Source organism: Electrophorus electricus, chromosome 3 (genome assembly GCF_041902795.1).
Source record: "Electrophorus electricus isolate QZ-2024a chromosome 3, ASM4190279v1, whole genome shotgun sequence".
Classification (NCBI taxonomy): domain Eukaryota; kingdom Metazoa; phylum Chordata; class Actinopteri; order Gymnotiformes; family Gymnotidae; genus Electrophorus; species Electrophorus electricus.
Window position 1 is genome coordinate 24,223,008 of NC_137499.1, and position 22,217 is coordinate 24,245,224.

Genomic DNA, 22,217 nt, shown 5'->3' on the forward strand with positions numbered 1-22,217 from the left:
AGCACACGCCATTTCACCGTCAGCCCCCACTAGCACACACTATCTCACCGTCAGCCACCACTAGCACACACTATCTCACCGTCAGCCACCACTAAACACACACCATTTCACCGTCAGCCCCCACTAGCACACACCATCTCACCGTCAGCCACCACTAGCACACACTATCTCACCGTCAGCCACCACTAAACACACACCATTTCACCGTCAGCCCCCACTAGCACACACCATCTCACCGTCAGCCCCCACTAGCACACACCATCTCACCGTCAGCCCCCACTAACACACACTATCTCACCGTCAGCCCCCACTAACACACACTATCTCACCGTCAGCCCCCACTAACACACACTATCTCACCGTCAGCCCCCACTAACACACACTATCTCACCGTCAGCCCCCACTAACACACACTATCTCATGGTCAGCTGCCACTAACACACACTATCTCACCGTCAGCCCCCACTAACACACACTATCTCACCGTCAGCCCCCACTAACACACTATCTCACCGTCAGCCCCCACTAACACACACTATCTCACCGTCAGCCCCCACTAACACACTATCTCACCGTCAGCCCCCACTAACACACACTATCTCACCGTCAGCCCCCACTAACACACACTATCTCACCGTCAGCCCCCACTAACACACACTATCTCATGGTCAGCTGCCACTAACGCACACCATCTCACCGCCAACCGTCACTAACACACACTATTTCACGGTCAGCCACCACTAACATGCACCATCTCACCGTCAACCGCCAAACCTTAAACCATGACGGAGTGACGTAGCTGATGGGAGATTCGTTCTCTCTCCAACTCCTCTACAAGCTGCAAATTCCACAAGTAAAAATCCAGATAAGCAAGTGTGCGTTCCGGCGTTGGCACAACAGCGTCGTTTAGGTTGGTCAGACACTGGCAAATGACGCTGGGTCAATGGCATTGTGGTCAGTAGGCCTGTGTTGCCCTGATGTTGGCATGCAACTTATTTGTTTGTTATTTCTGGGCCGAACAGGTCAGCCTCCATTACTAGCGAACCATGCCTGTGGACCCGCACTTTGGCAGGAACTATGACGTTCATTAACCAAGAGTGCTGTATGGTATAATAAATAGGTTCATGTGAACATGTGTATGGAATTTCAAATTTGGCATCTGCTTGCTCTGAGTTGCAGTTTTGATATAGTTTCAGTATGGTTTCTGAAGCCAGTGTGATACCATGCATAGCACGTCCTTAACATTGATTTCACCTTACACGCACAAGTATTAGCCATATATAGTCACAAAAAATGTGAGCAAGAGCACAAAAACGTGCACGCATACACGCACACACCCCCTTCAACACAGGTCTTTGAGCACAGTAGCCAGGGCTTAGAGAGGGATAAGCAAAAGAATACTCAGGTTTGACAGATCCTCTTCATAGCATTCCCAGCAAGTGTACTCACCTACAACCACCTGACAGGTAAGCAAACACCTGCCCTCAGCTAAAAAGAATTATGGGAACAAAATGCACACACGTACTCACTCACACCACATGCAAACACGCACATGTACACAGGAGTGCGAATGCACACAAACACACACTAAAAACCACCACCAACGTTTTTATTGATTTGTATCTTATCAGGTAATGCCCCACTGTACACAGGATATTCCTAATAAAACAGATCAAAGGCCGCCGGCACATCAGAGACTGAGTGAACAGGCTCTCTGACACTCCGCGCTTGTTGACTGGGTGGGGCTTCCTGCATCTCGTCGGGCTAATCCGTTCCACCTCTGAAGGAGATTCAAAAGTGTGGAGAACTATGTTTTTATTCCTCAAAGAAGGATCCAGGGAGTGTAGGTGACTGCAGGTGACTGAAGTAGGAGGTACCGCACAAGTCCACGATGCATCTGAATCGTGAAGCTCCCTCGGAGGAGAGGACGTGTCTCACACACACACACACACACAGACACACACACACACAAACACACAAACACACACACACGCATGCACGCCTTAATAGACACTGCTTCATTAGGCCTGCTACACCCAAACTTCTCCCAACATCGCGAGTGGCCAGTACCGAGCACCAGTGCGCAGCACCGTCTATCACAGGAACTTCTCTCTGAAATATGCAAACTTTTCGACCACAGAGGAGGTGCAACACAAAATTCATGCTGCCACATGACAGCGTATCTGCCAGAGCCTCCTCTGTCTGCTCAGGTCAAAGATCAAATGTGTTTCGAAAGAACCATGGTGGATTTATTACAGAATATTTAACTGCTCGAAATTACGGGACACTTTCATCCCGTAAATTTCACAAAAACAAGTTGTCAAAAAAATCCTTCTCTGATTCCCTGCGAGTAAAAGCAATTGGCTTGGCCAGCGGGCTTGGCTGAGCCCAACTTAGAAAAACAGGCTAGGCAGCTAATAACTCCCTGGCCCATAAACATCCATAAACAAGCAGGCCTGGAGCCCAGCGTGCTGCCAGCGCTTTGGACACCGAACGCTCCTGGCCTTACGGGGCTAGAACACAGAGGATGGGAGCTGGTCCAAGGCGCAGCAGCACACAAGCAAAGAAACGAGCAAACCCGAACAAGGCTCGCACATTCGCCTGCTGCTTTCCAGTGTTACCCAACGGGTGTCGCGCATTAGCCGAATGATTAGCATATTAGTCAACAGGTTGGGCAAATTAGCCAGAAGCATTCACTTAGCTGAACCAGTTCTGTAAAGCTAACCCTGAAGGAGAACGCTGATGCGGCCAACAGCGAAATAGAGCTCAGTGGGCTTCGGTTAGCGGTCCCCTCCCAAGGTAAAGCCATTAGAGCAGCACTGGCCTTTTATTGGGTGAAGCGTCCCTCTAAGGAAGGCCGCGACGGAGGTTTATGAGCTAGAGCTCCAACACTGGAACACCGCAAGTGCTCTTTCAAAGCCCCTGGAAACATATATGCCCTCGCCACAAGAATACACATAAAGCATGCGAAGAGCATCTGTTTTTCCCAGAAACCAGCTTCCACAGCTGAGAGAGAGAGAGAGAGAGAGAGAGAGAGAGAGAGAGAGATAGATAGATAATGTCACTCAGTTTATTCAGTAATACAGGGCCAATCCAAAACACATTCGTGGTATCAGGTTACGCCAGTGCAGATACCGTATGGTCTAAGGACCAGAGCTCTCTGGGGCATCCGGTACACATTGTAACACAGTGTAAGATGTGGGAAAGTGGTTTGAAGTTCCATAGTCCGAGCTCAACTGCAATTTGAGAATCTTTACCCTGAAACAATCAGCCATCACCAACGGTAATGTGCAACGTGAGGCCTTCTGAGTCACCACGCAACCTTGCTGATATAGTAATGAACTGCTTAACAATGAAACATCAAATTGCTCCTGGTTGCCGTCTAGGGCCCTGCCAGCATATGCCCCGCCGATATGCTGTTACCAAACCAATCCACTCTTAACACTTGTGGCAGACATAAAAGTATCGGTGAGAACTGGGTATTCACATCGCGCTCCAGCTCAGGCCTAAATACGCTGATAAACAAACAGCTCGCGTGCTGTTGTTTCCGAACAGGACAGTCGCCATCGTGCAAAAGGAGAGGTGGAGTCCAATCATATGTGAGGGTGGTGCTCCTTGTGCATGCCAGCCTGCTATTTTAGGGGCTTCTTTCCTAAAATAATGCACTGACCTCACACGCTGGCAACGGAAGTAAGACGCAATACCCAAAACCCTCCACCCAATTTCCCCCCACACGCGACCTCAGTGGTATGGCCCACGTCACTCCTGAAGAAATGCTAACCTCATAAACCAATACTTTAATGGGCCCTCCGGCGCGATCTGCAGAGCGCTCCCGATCTGGCCACAGCCACTGTCCAGGAATGAGTCATTTCATTAGGAAACTCCAATCCCAACTGAACCGAGCCATTTCCCTTAATACTGCCACAAAGAGAGGGAAAATACACAGAGCTGGAGATTTGGATGATCGGCCATGAAGAAAGCCAATGTACTGTTATTGTTAGAAAGAGTAATGGGTGTGCATTCACATTGTGTGTGTGTGTGTGTGTGTGTGTGTGAGAGAGAGAGAGAGCACCTGTGTGTGAGGTAAGGACACCCACAGTTGAAATCCTGGCTGCGAGTTCCTACTCTTGTGTGTAAATGTAACTAAAACAGAGTGATAAACACAGGTGATGTCAAGGATTACACTGCTGGGGGGTGGGGTGGGCGTGGGGTTAGGGCAGGGCTGGCGATAAGCCGGGCGGAACGCCACTGATGACAGCATTCCTCCACTCTGTGCTCCGAGAGCTGGCTCTTCTTCCCGAGCTGGTTCTGTAAACTACAGGAGGGGGAGAGCATTGGGCCGGATGAGCGTCTATGTGTGTGTGTGTTTTTTGTGTGTGTGTGTGTGTGTGTGTTTGTGGTGGCAAGCTCAGCATGGAATCAGAGAAGTCCCCCAGAAATGACTACATGATCTATACATTGCACGCATGCATGCACGCACACACACACGCGCGCCCACACACACACACACACACACACACACACTTCAAGTATCAGTATATGTAAATACGGCAAGCAGTGCCAAGGTTTTCTCATCACTTCCCTCTCTCTCTGTATACAGAAGAGTACACAGCACCACCCTTACTGTGAACAGGGGAGGTGGTGTTTTTCACTTCACCGTGGAATCACCATGAACCGTACGAAGTTTTAACCTCACACACAAGGACAAGGTGAGAGAAAGAAACTGATAGAGACAGAGAGACAAATTCTATTATTATATCACAAACTTGAAAAAAAATTCTGCTTGCAATTTAAATTCTGCTTGCAATTTAAATTCAGCAAATTTGTGAAAAATGCGAGGCAAAATTGAGACTGAATGAGAAATCAAAAGGAATTATTTCTGTAAGGTGACACGGCACTTTCTGCATCCTGGACTGCTCTTTGTCCCGTAGGTAGTCCCCAGATCAGCGCCCGGCCACAATACCGCCCCCTCCCCCAGTCCGTGGCAGGTCACATGGAACGTCGGAACATCCTGAACCGAAGCTCAACTCGGTTCCAACTGCTGTGAGCGTTGGCGGGACCACATGCTCCCGGTTCCAGGAGGAAGCACAATGCAAAGACTTTTCTTCTCTGATTTGAAACAGACAAGCATAGACTTTTACCTAATGCATAATGCATGACGCTTCTAAAAATACGAAATCAAGAAATCGGGTGATCTGCACAAACCCTGTAGGTGCAGATCATCACGATTATTCAGTACAGTACATATGCATGTAAAGCAATAAGTGGGTGCGGGCATATAAGAAAATTGGCATGTACATGAAATCTGTATAAGATTTGAAATAACCTGTTGTTTAGCTACAGTTATCATAGCTACAGATTAGGTTATGTTTGATGTAAAGGGCATAGCTTGCACTGCTGTGTTAGGTGCTGCTTGTGCTGAACACTTGAGTTGCTGTTCTAAGCAAGTGGAGCGACTCCGTTCTTGCCCCTCCCCTTTGGCTCGAGGCCCCACCCCCTAAGGGGACTTGTTCAGTACTGGATCAGGGCCACGGGGAGGGCGGGGAGGTTGCGACAGAACACTCCACAGGTGTGCTCTCTTGTGTTACTGGACACCAAGATACAGATTTACAACACTTTAAGCCAACCTCTGCACCAACCGTTTGACGGGATTCATATTGTCTTGTTGAGGGTCAGGCAGATCCTCTCCTGTTAACACTTTATTGTGAAATCTGGGCAGAGACAAGACGAGTCCTGCTTGGATGACATCCAAGGTATAAAACTAGGTTAAGGCATAAAAGATATAGAAGTGATTGTTCACCTTTTGTCGCTCTCTCCAGATTCTTGCTGAGAGCATTTAACTGCCCAACACAGCTGAATCTGCTGCTACAAATGCGATCAGGAATCGCTGCCACCTGCGATCTGTGTCAGCTCAGCTCAGCTCCTCTTACATAATCCCAATGCTCTCGCACAGCCCTAAGATTTCATTCTTTGCGCTGGGCCTCGGGGCGATCGTCTGTTTTTCGATGCGCTGCCGAATTTCTGAGCTCCATTGAGAGCTGCGGGTGCTTTAGATGGAAGCCGAGCTGGCTGGAGTGAAACAGCAGACAAGGTAAATTCCCAGTCAGGGTAAACGTTGATCTCGAGCCCTTCTCCCGAGCGCCAGTAGGTGATTACGGCCCGTTTCCAGTAGGCGGGCAAGACTAAACAAGGCCATACTTGTAGCCTCAGACTTGGAAAGTGGAACAGAAAGGAAATAGGACGAAAAAAATGAAAGAACGAGCAAAAACAAAGGCTCCTCCTCTTGACCTTCAACATCAGGCAACGTCTGCCACCGAATAAGAGAAGGACAATGAGAATAATGAGAAGAACAGTAGAACATTATGCCAAAGGAGGGAGAAGGTGCCTTATCAGCTGGACACCTGCAGCGAAGTGCTTTGCATAACGGCCAAGGGCAGTAGAGCTGGGGTCTTGGACGCGACGTTTTGCATCCGCAGTCTAAAGTGTCGGATATGCCACTCAGATGCCATGTGCTCAGCGTGCTGGAGCAACCGAAAAACTTTTTAGGAACCTCCCAATTTTTGTAACAGCAGATTTTCCGGGCTTGTGGTGCTAAACTTGTTAAAACAGCACATAATGAAGTGGTCCACTCCTGGCCCTCCTCTATGTCAGATGACCATGGGACATGAGGGCAGGGAGCAGCAAAGCTTAGTTCCATGCAAGGGGGTGGGGCTGATTAGCATGCGCACCAGGGTTCATGCACTGGACCGTCAGACGGCTTCTAGATTTCCTCACCAGCTTGCTTCGCCATGCCATCAGCCGTCTAGTCCCCACTGGCATCCAGCATATGCAAAAATCAAATCAAATCAAATAATATATATAATTATATATATATATACAACAGATGTTTTCACAAAGCAGCTTTACAAAAGTCTGCGTCCCCAGTGAGCAAACTAAGGGTGACATTGGCAAGGAAAAACTCCCTATTGCAGGAAGCGTTCACTGTGAGTGTCAAGAAATGGTGTAGTTTACCAGGAGAGATCTGCTTCCAGTCATTCAACGCAACAGGTTACCAAAAGTCCGTGGTGAATGCGGAAGAAGTCACAACACTATACTACACCAACGCGCGCCCACACACACACACACACACACCAAAGAGCAGAGCAAATATGACTTCACTGAGGATGAAATTGTGGCCTGGTGTATCTGCTTGCGACAGTTCCGTCTCAATGCTCTGAGATCTCAGACTGACTGCTGTGCTCTCGCTGCAGGCTGGCATGGCTGCAGTGTTTGAACAGTGCCGTGGCAAACCAGTAAAAACAGGACACGGTGCTCTCGGGGTTGCTTAAGCGGAAAAGAGGAGTGGACAGGCTTAAACAAAGCAAAAAAAAAACCCAGAGACAAAAAAAGAGAAAAACTTCTTCCGAGCAACATTCCTCCTGTCCGTCAAACTCTCAAACCTGCCAAACGGCCCCCACCACCCACCATGGGGAAATGAGAGGTGGCACAGGGAAAACGTGAGTTCCTTCTGAAAATCTTCCAATGACGCACCGTTTGCACGGGGATTCGGAAGCTCTGGGAGCCTGAAAGCTGACCTCAGATCGATTTCGCATCCTGATCGATGCGGTTTGGGCCTTGCAAGCTCAGAACTCCTCTCCACACAGGCGTAATATCCAGCAGGTTGACGGAACCAAAACAGTGAGACTGTTCATAACAGCAGGCCTGGCCGTGGGGTTTCCAACAGAGAAGACGCTGCTTTTTTATACTGAGAACTGAACATTACCAGATACTGCTTCAGGTGGGCGTGCGTTTGGCATATTATTAGATAGATGGTATCTTTGCCAACATGCAGCCAGGAGCACGTCCGTGTAGAGCACTTATATATCAAGTCATTAGAGGGATGCTTTCAATGTTTTGTGACTCTAAAAATCACAACAACGGCATGCTCATTTAAGCTTTGATATGTAAGGCTGGGTGCATTAAGGTTCTTTTGATCCGTGCAAATATAACAAGAGAGAGAGAGAGAGAGAGAGAGAGAGAGAGAGAGAGAGAGAGAGAGAGAGAGAGAGAGAGAGAGCATAGTCCAACATTTCACATTCCTACTGGGATTGCTATAAGAACACATATGTGTTTTTGAGTCGTCCTCACAAACACCCATGACTAGACACTCTATTCACTCCCAAACTGATGAGATGCCATAAGCCCTTCAGCAGAGAAGTTGTGTGTGTACTGAAATGCCACCATGTAAGGAGGTAATGAAAAAAACTATTAAGAAATAAGAAGCCCATTCCTGGCCTGGGGTTCTTCATAAAGGCGCAGGTCAGCCGACTGACTTTCCCACAACCGATTCCTCTGAAACCGCCTGCCGTTGGAGTGCTTGGAGTGGAGCGGTGACGCAGAGAGAGGCTTTAAGGTGAGGCTCTAATGGGAAATGTCAGGATATTCTCAGCAAAAATCAAAAGCTTCCATTCTGTAAGGTAAAGGGAGGGCACGTGCGCCCAGGAACGCGACAGAGCGGGGATTGTTCCGTACGTCCTCATAAAAGCCGAGAGAAAAGAAGCGCCATAACTTTAAGGCCGGCCGGGCCTCACACACGTGACGGCGAGCCGGTATGACAAAGCGCCAAGGCAGTCTGACACGCCCGAGAAACACCGCGGCGCACACGCACGCAAGTTCACCGGCAAAGAAAACTCCGCCTAAGGAGGTTGCTTCGGTTCTTAAAAAGGAAAAAAAAAACAAAAAAACAGTGACCTCAGTTGTCCCTTTCTATTTTAAGCTGTTCTTTCTGTCAGGAAGATCGTTTTACCTAGTTGGTTTAACCTGTTTTTTTTTTATGTTTTCTGCCATTTTTGGCTCGCGCACCAAAGTCTTTGACCGGTCATATAGATGTTTGCAATCTTGAAATAATTCTTCCGTCGTGGGTTTGCGATGCGTGTCTGACAGAGTGTGGCAGCCCCCTTCACCACGACGACCCCTCCTAGGGGAGGAGGAACCAGAGCCTGTGTGTGGAACACACACTCACGACCGCACCTTCCAGTTCCCAACGGCCGTGCCACTCTCGCTTTCAGAGAGTACGGGATTCGTGAGCCCCTCACCTCTGGGGGGGGTTGCTGCATACAGTAGCAGGCTCACACGTGCACGCTCACACGTGCACGCTCACAGCTATCTGGCAAATGAACAAAGAGTGACATCAAGCACCATGATGCATGCCAGTCAGTTATGTACTTAGAGTGATACATTTTATTATCATCTTATATAAATCCTTAGGCCTTACTTATGAAGTACTGCACAAATACTGTAAATGAGAACAAATAATTAAAAACAGACAGTGTAACATGCTAAAAGTTTTGTATGCATTTGTTTGTGATTCAGCTGAGATGTGAACTGAGAAGATGGAAGATAGAAGATATATGAGCAAATAAGAAAAACACTGTGAACTATACTGCAGACACGTCCCAAATTCCCCAGTTCAGGCCCCATTAGTAACAGTGTGTTTTCCTGTGGTTCAGCGTTATCTCTACAGAAGGATACAGGCCCGAGTGATACCTTCACAGTCACATTCTGAACACACTGTACCAGATCCTTGTGGAAAATCACAATGGCTGTAAAATTCCAGATTTTGAGAACTGTTTAATCGTGTGTGTGCGTGTGTGTGTGAGAGATGAGGATGGGTCCCTCACAAAAAGCAAGCCATTTTCTCCATTACAGCCACACTATATATAAGTGCAATAAATCTAAATTAATAAATCTAAACTACATACATCTAAAAATACCAGGCAGTCAATCAAAGCAGGGTGACCCCTACTGCACACACAGCACCGCTTCTGCCAGATTCACTAACAATTCAAACTAAACAGAAAATAACAGAACATGAGCCATGTCCTACTCCCACCGAAGAGTGTTGAGATGTACAAATTTAAATGTAGATTTAAAATGCAATAAGGCCAGAAGAACATATACTGATAAGCCAGAGCTAACAGCATCCCATCACCATGACTAGGCTGCCCACACAGGCGATTATTCAAGGTAAAATGTGCAGTTAGAGTGGGGAGTTGTATGTGGTTTTTGCCAGATTGCCTGACTGACATACAAATTGACTGACTAACCTTCTGCCTGACTGACCTGACTGACAGACTGATTGACTGACTGATTGACAAAATGAGTCAACGTGAATGGTCTTGACATTGTAACTGTCCTTGCTAGATAGTCAAGTTCACACAAAGGCAACAATAAACACTGTGTTTCCTGTGAAGAATACTCATTGTTTTTGCATTAATCCAGTAATTAAGTAAGTGGGTGGATTGCATCTAAGAATGACATATGGCCTGTAATGTGGTTTGTTCATGTCATTGTTAATGGTGATGAGAATTACTGTAATTATTATTATTATAGCATATTCCACTTTATTCCCCATGTTCCACACAAACATTCCATGTTTTTTATTCATTATTGTATTTATTTATTTATTTATTTTTGCTGCTAAAATCATGTGAACATGACATGTTATCTGAAAACCAACAGGTGTATTTATTCGCTAACCAGATAGCTAGCTAAAGCACATAAAAGATCAATCACATTTTAATATATCATGTCTCAGACTCTTCAGGCTAATACAGGGGAAAACCTTCATTACATTTATCTCAAGTCTTAATGGTGGCCTTAGGGTCTTTATATGGCTACCTCAGCATAAATGCACATACACAAGAGTTCAAAAGAACTTCATGTCCATCAGCTTATAATCAAGCAAGGTTTAGCAGATATTACCAACAGACGCAACATACTACCTGGACTAACATTTCATGCAGCAGATTAGAACAGTGAGATTCTAGGAACTGAGACACAGAAGATCACTCAAATTCTATGCTTCCTTCTGAGCCTTTCAAGCATTCTGGACTGTTGGAAAAAGGCTTGCTAGTAAAAATCTATATCTTTAGGTGTTGTAAAGTCTGACAGTTAAGAAATGGTCCTAGACGGTGCGGATCACTGCCATTGGCAGATCTGTTTATTTATATAAGGTACATTCACTACATTCAGTCTACTGGCTCAAGGGTGGTCCCCAGGACAGTCCCTAGGGTTGTACCCAGGGTGGGCTCCAAGGTGGTCCAAATGGTGGTACAAAAGGCAAGCTCCAGTGTGGTACCCAGGGTGGACTACAGGGTGGTATCTAGGGAGGTCTACAGGGCGGTATCCAGGTGAGGGTCTGCAGCGAGGACTCCAGGGTTGGCATCATGGTAAGATTCCTCGCGATACCCAGGGTCTTCTCTGCGCTGATCAGCTGGATCCAGGCAGTACTGGGCAATACCCCACTCCTAGAGATGGACAGCACTAGTTAACATCCGTCTCTCTGTGATCCCTGGGAAATTTTGTCTCCTATTTGAGGTCCACTTTTAAATGGTCAGTATGTTTGGCAGGTTTCACTGAGTCCTATCTGGCAGACTGGAGAGACCTTTGTGTGTTCTTACATAATCTCTTCTTAATAACTGTCTCTGTGGGACATTTCTTTGCCAAACCAGTTAGGGGTAATGGTACTGTGTCACTGCAATGGCTGTTGTTGTGGGTAACAACTAGCACAAAGCGGGGGACACTTCAACTGCCCTGCAAACAGGTCAAGAACCAGGGATGCTTTGAACTACACGCTGCCTAAGACTTGAAATTGCATAGAAATTAGTAAACAACTAAAGAAAAGACTGGTCAATCCCCCTGGGAATTTTACAGAATGTGAAAGGGACGCTCTCAGAGTCTTTCTAATTTTGTTAGCATTAGAGCTGCCCCACTGATACGCTGTTCTGAGATGCCTGTAGAGCAGACAGCACTAATGCATGCTGTCTGTAGAAGAGCTTTCAAAACCTGCCGCAGCCGTGTCAGCTGGGGGGGGGGGGGAGGCCGTGATCCAGGCTTTCAACCGCCCAGCTGTTTCCCAGTGCCACACGCCCCTCTGGCCCCAAACCCCCCACCCGCCTGCCTTTGAAGCCATATGCCTCGACCCACTCGCCATTCAGTGGCGGCTAGTGGGAGAAAGAGACCCCTTCCTCACCAAGATCCCATGACAATGACCTCATACCTGGTCCAACAATGGGAGCGAAGCTGGTAGCAGTAGGACAGTCTAGCAGCGAAGAGACGCGGCGTCTGTCTGCCCGTGCGGTTCAGAGGCGGGCCAGTACATGCGTGGCCTACGTGTTTATCAGCCAACGGGCCCTCCGAGTTCTTCGGGGACAAACGCAAGCGGCTGAGTGGACCAAGGTAGCTGAAAGGGACGAATTATGGGGCGGGGCAGCAGGGTTCAATCTCAGGCATCTCCTGGAGGAGACGTGGACAGTCTAGACGAGACGAGAAGACAATGACCGGTCTGTGCAGTGGCTGAAAGAGTTGGGGGAGATATGGAAGCACTATAGGGAAGTGCGTGGCCGAGTGTGGCTGGCGTGGTCAGGCCACGGCGGGATCCAGAGAGCTCTGCTCACACTTTTATTGTGTGTTAATGGTTCACCACTAGCTCAGTTCTTCTTCACTGAGACACAAGGAGATGTACATGTAGGCCAGACAATGGCTCACATTGTTATGCCACTCTCAAATACCCTGTGGCATGTGTGTGTGTGTGTGTGTGTGTGTGTGTGTGTGTGTGTGTGTGTGTGAGAACAGCTATCACACCCTAATACGCAGACAAGATTCAGACAAAGAAGTGATGAAGATTCAAGCCATGTGAATCAATTCTTTCAGTTAATTTCAATTACTAAACTTTGGAACACATCAAAGACCTGAACCGAAAGTTACTGGGATTTTACCCCTCTGTCCCAGTGCCAGGCTGCACTAGATACCCTTCTGAAAAAGACCCCAGCAGCAAGAGCCAGAACTCTGTAGGCTAACCCAAGCAGGGCAGCCTCAGACAGGCCGGAGATTAGTGCTCGTCTTAAAAAATGCTTAACAAAGGCAAGAGCTGCATGACCTCTTCAGCAAGACCTCCCCAACGCTGCTCTCTCTGGCCCACACCTCTATCCTCCCTATAATCTGTGTGTGTGTGTGTGTGTGTGTGTGTGTGTGTGTGTGTGTGTGTGTGTGTGTGTGCACGCGCGCGCACCAAGGGCAAGTGCACAGTCATGTCTTCACCTGCAGTAGTCTATCATTATGCCTGGCACAGAGCCACCCCTGCTATCTAGGTCGCAAGCACCAACACATGCGCACACACACACACCCCTCCATACACCTGGAAGGGCCAAACATCCTGAACATCGGGTCCCCAGCACCCGGCCAGGCAAAAGTGGCCACTCTCACCACTGACTGCTACAGTAAAATCCCAGGGATGTGCACATCCTGCACACACACACATACACACACATACACACTTGCTTCTCATTTTCATCTCATTTTCTTTTGCTTGTTTGTCCTGCCTGAGTGTGGCACATGAGATATACAGTATACATCAGTGCTGCTCCAACAGGCCTAGAAATGTGGGTGAGAGAGAGAAAGACAGATGTAGAAAGTGCAGATTTAAGAAGGCAGGTTTTTTTAATGCCTAAATAAGGCTAACTTGGCCAACAAAGCTTTTCAGCCAAGACAAACACCTCCATAATGTATTTTCTGGGCGATAACACCCCCCTTTAATAGACACAAATCAAAATCCCTTTAATCCAACCCTCAACCTCTATGCAACATGCACAGACCTGTTATTGCAGAGAAGTGTGCATGTATATGTGTGTGCATGCATACCTGTGTGTGTGTGTGTGTGTGTGTGTGTGTACTTCAAACTTCCCCTGCAAGCCTCCAAGTTCTCAGAAGGCTGGATCAGTCATGCAGTCCTGTTTGTACACTGCAGATTCAAGAAGGCAGAGCGTTCTGCGGTCACAGAGCCTGGCAAGCACAGATCTCCTCTGCTGTATTCCTGCTCTTCATGCCCATCCACCGAGAGGCTACAGTTATTGTTCAGAGACAAACTCCTGAAGGACACCTCTGTACTGTAGGAAATTAAGCTCACCTTCTTAATGTAATTTAGTGTGTATGCATGTGTGTATATGTGTTCATATGTGTATGAGTGTATGTATTGTAAATGTGTATGCGTGTGTATGCATGTGTGTGTATGTATGTTCATATATGTGTGTGTGTGTGTGTGTGTGTGTGTATTGTAAATGTGCATGCATGAGTATATGTATGTATTGTAAATGTGTATACGTGTGTGTGTGTATGTGTGTTCATGTGTGTGTGTTCACTTGTTCCAGCAGTCTTGCAGTCACAGGTGAGGCTATTAGACTCAGGTGCTTCCAGTGTTTGCTCTTTTCTGAAATCATCGTTCATACCTCAGGTCAACCTACTGTACATGACATTTTGGCTGAGTGACTCAGAAGCTCAAACATTTGTCTGCCTCTCTCAGACACAGACAGAGATGTAATTATGGCCTCACGTCAGGCCTTGTCTCAAAGCAAAAGTCACAATTCCACGTCCTTGTACACTACTGTTTCCTTGACTGGGACACTGCAGTATGGGTAACAACAAAACTCAGAGGCCAAAGTAGCACTGGTACAGTTCTACTGAAAATGCAGCCAGTGTTCAAGTTCAAAACACTTCAGTCTGAACATAGTTAAGATGATGTCCGTTTTCCCGCACGCTCCGATACACCCTCATCTGGGGGGGGATCTGGGGGGATGCTGGTAAGGAGGGAGTGAGTCCTGTCTGCCACACACAGGGGGAGGGTCTCGCTCACGTGGATGGAGAGGCAAGCACTCTAATATGGGCTGGCACATGTCCAGAGACCGACCAGCCCATTCAGAATCTGACCCATGTACAGACACTGACTGACCCATGTACAAAGACTAACTGGCCCATACACAGCGACTCAACCAAACATCCCCAGGGCAGAGGGATGATGAAATTTTCATCGTAACCGACTACCACCAAATCCTGGTGAATCCTCAAAGCAAGCTATGACTCTACAGAAAGGTGGTGTGCCAGAGTCACCAAGACAGCCTGAGGAGACTGGCCAGAAGAACACAAACAATGCGGTGAGATGCAAATCCAGTGTTAACTAAAGGCCATGTGGTCATGAGATCACCGCGGTGTCACAGTGTGCTGTTGATTAAGTGGGCCGCAAGCGGTCATTGGTTGGCTCTCTTAGCCGCAAGCTGTCATTGGCTGGCTGTCTTTCTGTGCTCGGAGACAGCGCACCCTCTGGAGTAGGCACCTCAGGCTCCTGGCCCCATGCAACCCATGACCTCATCGTTTGGCTGGGCGAGGGCGCGGGTGTGGGGTCTGGGGAGCGTCAGGAGCAGGGCTGAGCCACCTGGCTCCTCATACTTCAGATATACAACAATAAACAAGCGGCAGGTCTGTGCGCAAACGCTGGCAAACACACACACACACACACAAACACATGTAGACACACATGCACATCCACACATGTACACACACACGTATTTATATACACACATGCAAACAGCCACAAGCACACACCTTGCGCATGCACACACACATACGCACACACACACACATACACACACACACACATTATTTATGGCACACTCAGTCTTGCTCATAAGGCAGCCTGACAGTAAATGGGGGAATTCTGACTACAGGAAGGGCGAGGTCAGAACCGCCTCTCATGTTTGCCCCCAGGGGGACAGCAATCTCAGACAGCCCCAGGTACAACGGCTTAGTCTCACTGCAATTACCTCTGTTTGGGTTTTTGGTTGGTTTTTTTTCCTTTCCTCGTACCATCCTGCAGAACACGTAGCAGTCCAAAGACTGACTTGCTTCCTTTTGATAGCGGTTTGAGCATGGGTGAGCATCATGGGAAAAAATGCTCAGTTGTCTCACAGAGTGCGGTCATGATGCATGGACCCGGGTGGTGGAGGTGGTGGAGGTGGAGGCATGATCTAACAAAGCACATAGGTATGTCAGCTGAGGCCTCCCCCCAGCCTCCAACCTTGCTCTGCACTTGGCGAGAAGAAAAGACGCCTTGTCTCTGAGCTTAATCCTACCCCATTTAGTCAACACGTCTCAATTAAGCAGCAACAATCATAACACCCCCTTACAGCGCACACACAGACACACACAGACACACACACCCTCCAGCGATGGCCCACAGGTGTGCAAAAGGTGGCTGAGACACTAACAAGAGATGATTTTTCACATATAGGTGAATGGAGACCATTTGGGGGGGGGGGGGGGGGGGGGGGGTTTGGAGTTGGGTCATGGCTCTTTCTGCCAAGTCACCTGCCCCAGAGCCCCGGGTCACCTAGCTCATGTTCTGAAAGGGCCTTGGACTGACTGTTGAAAAGTTCACTCATTCACATACTCGCTACAAACTAGCTCCGAACTCTCCGACAGATAGACTAACATTTAACACGCTTCTCAGATCAACTGTGCTGATCTCCTATTCCTGCCTCATTCAACTGCATTTGGGATAGAGAAAATCTAAATAATACCAGATACACATGTGCTAAAATGGCTAAAACGAGATAAAGAAAGTTAGGAGGCAGCACTTAGCATTAACGCTGTGCCATAGTGCTAGTGGTCCCTGCCGGGCCTGTATGGATACTTCTGAAAGTAACTAAAAAGAAACAGAGAGGGAGATTAGAGGGAGGGTAGAGGAAGATTAGAGGGAAAGTGGAGGGAGAGAAAGTGAGGCAGAGGGAGAGAGAGACAGAGGGAGAGTACAGGGAGAGAGGAGGGAGAGAAATCAAGACAAGACAACAGATGACGAAGGTCCGAGGGAAGCCACAGGGCTGACTAATCTTCCACAGGGCATTTTCTATAAATGCACACTAAAGAAAATGTGCAGCCCTGCCAGTATCTATATGTATGTATGTATGTGTGTATGTATGTATGTATGTATGTATGTATGTATGTGTGTGTGTGTGTGTGTGCGCGCGCGTGTGCGCGTGCGTGCGTGTGTAAGAGTGTGTGTGTGTGTAAGAGTGTGTGTGTGTGTGCGCGCGCAGAGTGATGGCTAGCATGTCCCTGCCAGCTCCGCACCTTCAGTCCTCACCTGCTGACACTCATTTACACAAAGACGCCTCAGGGAGCAGCACGGTCCCACCTCAGCCATTTAACAGCATCATTTAATTTGGCAGACGCCTGCCAGTCAAAAACAGACCAAAAAAAGTTTGTAAAAGGGGCCCTGATATGGAGCAATGCCAGAATGTCTGACAGCGCCAGTCGGATGTTCCTCTTTAAATAGTGAAGATTTTTGCAGAAATAAATAAATAAATAAATAAAATAAAATAAAATAAACAAAGTAGTAATAATGATAAGAAGAACTGCATACTAATTATAACAATCATGTATTGTTATTGTTATGATTATTGGTTTCCCTTTTCCCCGACTGTTATAGCCAATACCCAGTGTTCCTTATCACCTGCCACAGAGCCAACAGAGCCAACAGTGTGATATCCGAGGCCACTCCCCTTTTGTCATAGTTGTCTGAACATTAAAACCCTGGATTTGCAGGGCAAACTTTGTACAGGTATTTAGACAGACATTCTGAATGGGAGAGGATGAGGAAAGCGCACTGCAGTGTGCATACTTGCACAATGTAGGTCAGGTCTAAATCGTAAATGTGGTTTTACAATACTGCAGTGTGGCCTCTTCATTTGAAGTTTATAGTTGATAGGTTTGCACCATTTTGAATTTGTGCTGGCACAAAGTCTTGAGCAACAGAAAAGAGAGTGAGAGAACGAGAGAGAGAAGGAGAGAAAGAGAAAATGAGAGTAAATCAGAAAGGGAAATTAGACAAGACTGCTCCAAACCAGCTGGGACACAGACTTAGCCTAAGCCCTTTTGCAATTCAGAACAGGAAATGAACTTTGACCTTGGAGGTGGCCTACTGTACTTCCCAAATCTCACAAGCCTCTACTTTAACCCAATGCGAAGGCCCTTCCTAGGTACTAGCTGTCTTTGGAGACCGGACATGGGAGAGACCTTGTCAATTAGGCCATGGGAAGCTGGTTGGAGGAGGCAGTGAAGAATCGGATCACGTCCGCCACCACTGGAAGCGGGCAGGGGCTTCAGCCAGCTTGGCGTGTGGACACATGTTTCATATTTGGGCCCATGTCACACCAGGAGGTGAGGCAGGACTGGCAGCAGGAACCCTCCGATTCTTCCTTCCTACTCCTGGAGAAAGGAGATCTGTTCACTTCCCCAAGACGACACAGAGCACAGTCTTGCCCCGAAACCCTCAGCCCTGACGCCTCTGGTATTTTAGAGAGATTTCTACTAGAGGAAGGCCCACTGGGCCCTGGGTCCCTGCATGTTACTAGCCAGGCATGGACTGTGCAGTGGTGTTCAATCAGCTTGATTCAAACCCAGAGTGACTGCTCAGGGCATGGGACCAAGGAGGCCTTATTTTCTGACTAGTACTCAGTCTGCCACTCTGCTTTCAGTGATAGATATCCATTATCACTTGCTCTGTGGAGATCTGAGAAAGTCAATGAGAAAATGAATCTGACCGGAAGAGATTTACCAGAGGTATTGTTTATGCATGATTAAAATAATGTACTGAAGAGATAATGGAGGATTAATCACTAAAGGATCAATGAATCAATAATCAATAATCAATAAAGCATAACATCGGCAATCATCACTTTTCCAGTGTACACATCAGCTGCCATGGCTCCTCCCACCACCCCCTGATGCCCCCCTGCTGTAGCCCACCACACCTCCACAGCCAAGATCTGTTTTAGACACACGCACACCATCAGGACCAGACTAGGACGTCTAGAAAACCAGTGAATACACATTCATTGCTTATTTCTTTATTATTGTTGTTATTATTTTTCTCTTTCACTACTTATTCTGCTCTTTATTGTTTATATTGTTACTACTGCAGTGTCTGTGGTCAGCCAGAGGAGGATGGCCCCTCCTTTGAGTCTTGGTTCATCTCCAGGTTTCTTCTTCATGTACTAGAGAGTTTTTCCTTGCCACTGTCGCCCTTGTCTTGCTCTCTGGGGGCTTGGACTTGGACATTTGTAAAGCTGATTTGTGACAACGGCTGTTGCAAAAAGCGCTATATAAAGAAATCTGACTTTGACTAAGCATCAGTTAAATGAAGAATTAGACTGCTGTAATACGTAATTATGAAATCTCGATCACTGCAACGCATTGATCGTCTCAGTGCTAGTAGACACAGTACAGGACTCACTGAACCAGCCAACCTCATCCTTGCACAGCCCTGCCCAGTCCAGTTCAGCCTTCTGACCCAGCTCTTCTCAACCCATGGTGAGAATGACCCAGTGGACAACATAAATCACCTTGCTCCTGAATACTCGCAAGTACACTGATCAGCAAGTAGATCATATCCGGAATGCCCTCAAATCCGGACCACTCCACCAGAAATATATTTGCCTGTTTGGGTTTTATGTGTTTTCCACCCAAGAAGGCTGGGAAAGAATGAATGGAAATGTTTTTGTCAACCAAAATGTGCAAAATCTGCCTGACCGCTTGCAGAAAAAGTAAAAACTCGGGTGGGGTGAGGTGAGAGGTGGGAAAGGTGAAGGAACGTGGCACTCTCAGAAAGTGCGCACAGATTACATGGCTCCTGAAACCAACAATGATTAAATCTTCCAAATAAGGGCACTACCACTGACCTCTTGAAAAAACCTCATTCCAACTGATGCTCTGCACTGTGCATTTAGATTCAAGGTTAACTCAGTTTAACTGAACGCCAAATTCTCAACTCCAGAGTCAACCCGATCCCCAAGCAAAGACTAACCCCTAAGCAGGTTGTGCTGAAGCCTGGCAGCACTCTACATTTCAATGCGTTGCATCTTTAAACAAGACAGAGCAGGCTTGCTGGAAGGCTCCAAGCGGGGCGGCGGGGTGGGGGGTGGGGGGTGTGGACTGAGATTAACTTTATTTTGAATTCCTTCTCCTTAATACACCAATTACGTTCCCTGCCACACGGCTCCTCCTTGGACGACTACCCCCCTCCCTCTTGCAACAGCATGGGGCCTGTACTCAGTGCTCCGAAGGCCCTGTTCCCAGCATTCCCCGTATTTGTTTTGTACACAGAAAGCATTTCATGCTCACCCGGCAAAAAATCCAGAGCAACGCAGGCCTGCTCCTCATTCCAGAAGTCAGAGCAAGGACTTTCTGACAGCACAGCCAAAGGCTCCACATCGCTCCCGGCCACATGGTGGAGGCTAGGGTGCTCTGATTGAAACAATGCTTCACATGGAGAATTAAAACAATGCTTTCTCCAGCTCCACATCAAGGGGATGGCTCCAAGTTGTCCCCTGGATCTCTTCGGATTTAGAACAGACTAAAGACTAAAGACATGATTATACCGAAATCAAGGCCAACCATCTTCATAAGCATGAGCCCAGTGTGTTCTGTCACAAATGGATCGAAGGTCTGCACATTGGTGCAATAGCAAAGGTTACTGTCAGTGGTCTGCATTCACTTATTTGATCTTGAGCAGGTTTGGCCCCACCTGGGACAATCTAGTAAATGTATTTCCAGTTTCCTAACCCAACCCTCTTTGATTCCCAGACAGTCCGTATATCCCATCTCCCAACACAACTATACCAGATTAGTAAATGTTCTTAAAGACTTGGTTCAACTGTGTGGTGAGCAGAGGAAGAGCAAAGATATGGACTGGATCGAGGGTTTGTCAGGACTGGACTGGGAAACACCATTTTACTATAAGGGCATGTGGGTCAGCATGATGTTCGAGAAGTTGCTGAAAAAAAAAGATTCTTACACCTTACACAAAGATCCAACAGAACTCATAACTCATAATTTAGGTGCATATACAGTATCCAGTGGTAGTGATAGATCAGGTACCTGTCTAATAATTGGAAAGTTGCCAGTTCGAGCCAAATCACTGCTGAGTTGCCACTGTTGGGCCCCTTAGCAAGCCCCTTAATCGCTCGAATCGTATTAAGTCATAATTGTAAGTCGCTTTGGATAAAAGCCTCAGCTAAACGCCATAAAGGTAAATCCATACATTGTGCTGTGTCTTAGAAACTCACGATTCTGTGACCTCCAAAGCACTAATACACAACAGACATTCAACCAGCAGTGATAACATGGTTGTGGCCCTAGAGTCCAAACCTCCTGATCAATTAACTCACATGTCAAGTGCACCATCACACCTGGCTACAAGGTGAACCAAGAACAAGGACGGAGTACCTTTAGCCTAGAGGCCATGAAAAGAAAAGAGCTAGAGAAAGAAAATATCTAAACGGGAAAAGGCTTGAGATTGTGTTGGACGGCTCACACAGCTCAGACAAGCTACCTTCCTGTCATCTGGACATAAATATACCTTCTGATGTCAGATGAGGAGAGGAAAAGAGCCTTTGAATCCACTCCAACACAAACCCTGCCTTATCTGGCACTATCAGAGAACGTTTCCCAGGAGTCTGAGCACAGGAAGAACCCTGCAGAGAAAAGTCTTGACTTCCTTCTCCACTGACCCAGCTCCATTTATAGCTACACACACACACACACACACACACACACACAGCCACACACACACACAGCCCAATGGACAGCATGGCAGTAAAGGCTGGTTTCAGCACCCTGTTCTGGATTCCTTCTCAGCTGCTTACAAAAGTGTACCAGTCACTGTGCAAAATAAACATAGAAAAATAAAGGTAGCTGCATGAGCTCATTTTGGAATTTGGAACACCCCAAAATGCACATGAAACAAGGATTATACACGCTGACTCAGCACAGTGGACACTGGGTTTGGAGTTCAACACAAAAGGCGTGCACGACCTTCTGGACTGCTGAGACGTGATCTGTCGCGCATAACAGTTTCCGGCCCCAGCAAAAGTTGACAAAGGATCGCGATTTGTAACCTGAGGCTCTTCCTTCACCTTCCTCACCTGCACCAGTGTGAACAGCTCAAAGAAGAGCAGCAGAGGAGCAGAGTCACTTCCTATCCAACACCGTCCTGGAGAACAAGTGCTCAAAAAGGATCACTCGCAATCGGAAACCCAGAACGCAAAGTTTCTCTTCCGCCACCAGTCCCCTGCCCCTCTTCTCCCACCAAATTAACTCTTACATGCTTCCTCTTTTTCTGGTCAGCCTCTCACCCTTTCATGGCGAGTGTCCTCTATATGTCCAATCCCTTTCTCTTCATCTACAGTCCCAGGGGAAGACGAGACAAGGGTCGTGTGCCTTAAACAAAAGGTGCCATTAAGGTGAAAGGGGCTGGAAATATCTAATTAGGTTAAAACAGTAGGAATGGCCGACTCCAATTCCAGGGAAATTCCAGTAGGGGGATAAGGGGAGCAGATGAAAGTTGAGCT

General features: G+C 47.4%; 1 long non-coding RNA gene across 10 annotated transcripts in view; it reads right to left on the minus strand.

Moving 5' to 3' along the window:
- Positions 1 to 22,217, minus strand: part of LOC145656964 (uncharacterized) — a 51,536-nt gene that overhangs the window by 12,107 nt on the left and 17,212 nt on the right. For 2 of the 10 annotated variants that reach the window (XR_014122685.1, XR_014122691.1), the window contains exon 3: positions 612 to 11,288. The exons of the other annotated variants lie outside the window; for them this stretch is intronic. This is a non-coding gene — a long non-coding RNA (uncharacterized LOC145656964). Of the gene's footprint in view, positions 1 to 611; positions 11,289 to 22,217 lie in introns of those variants that run through there. 10 annotated transcript variants of the gene reach the window in all.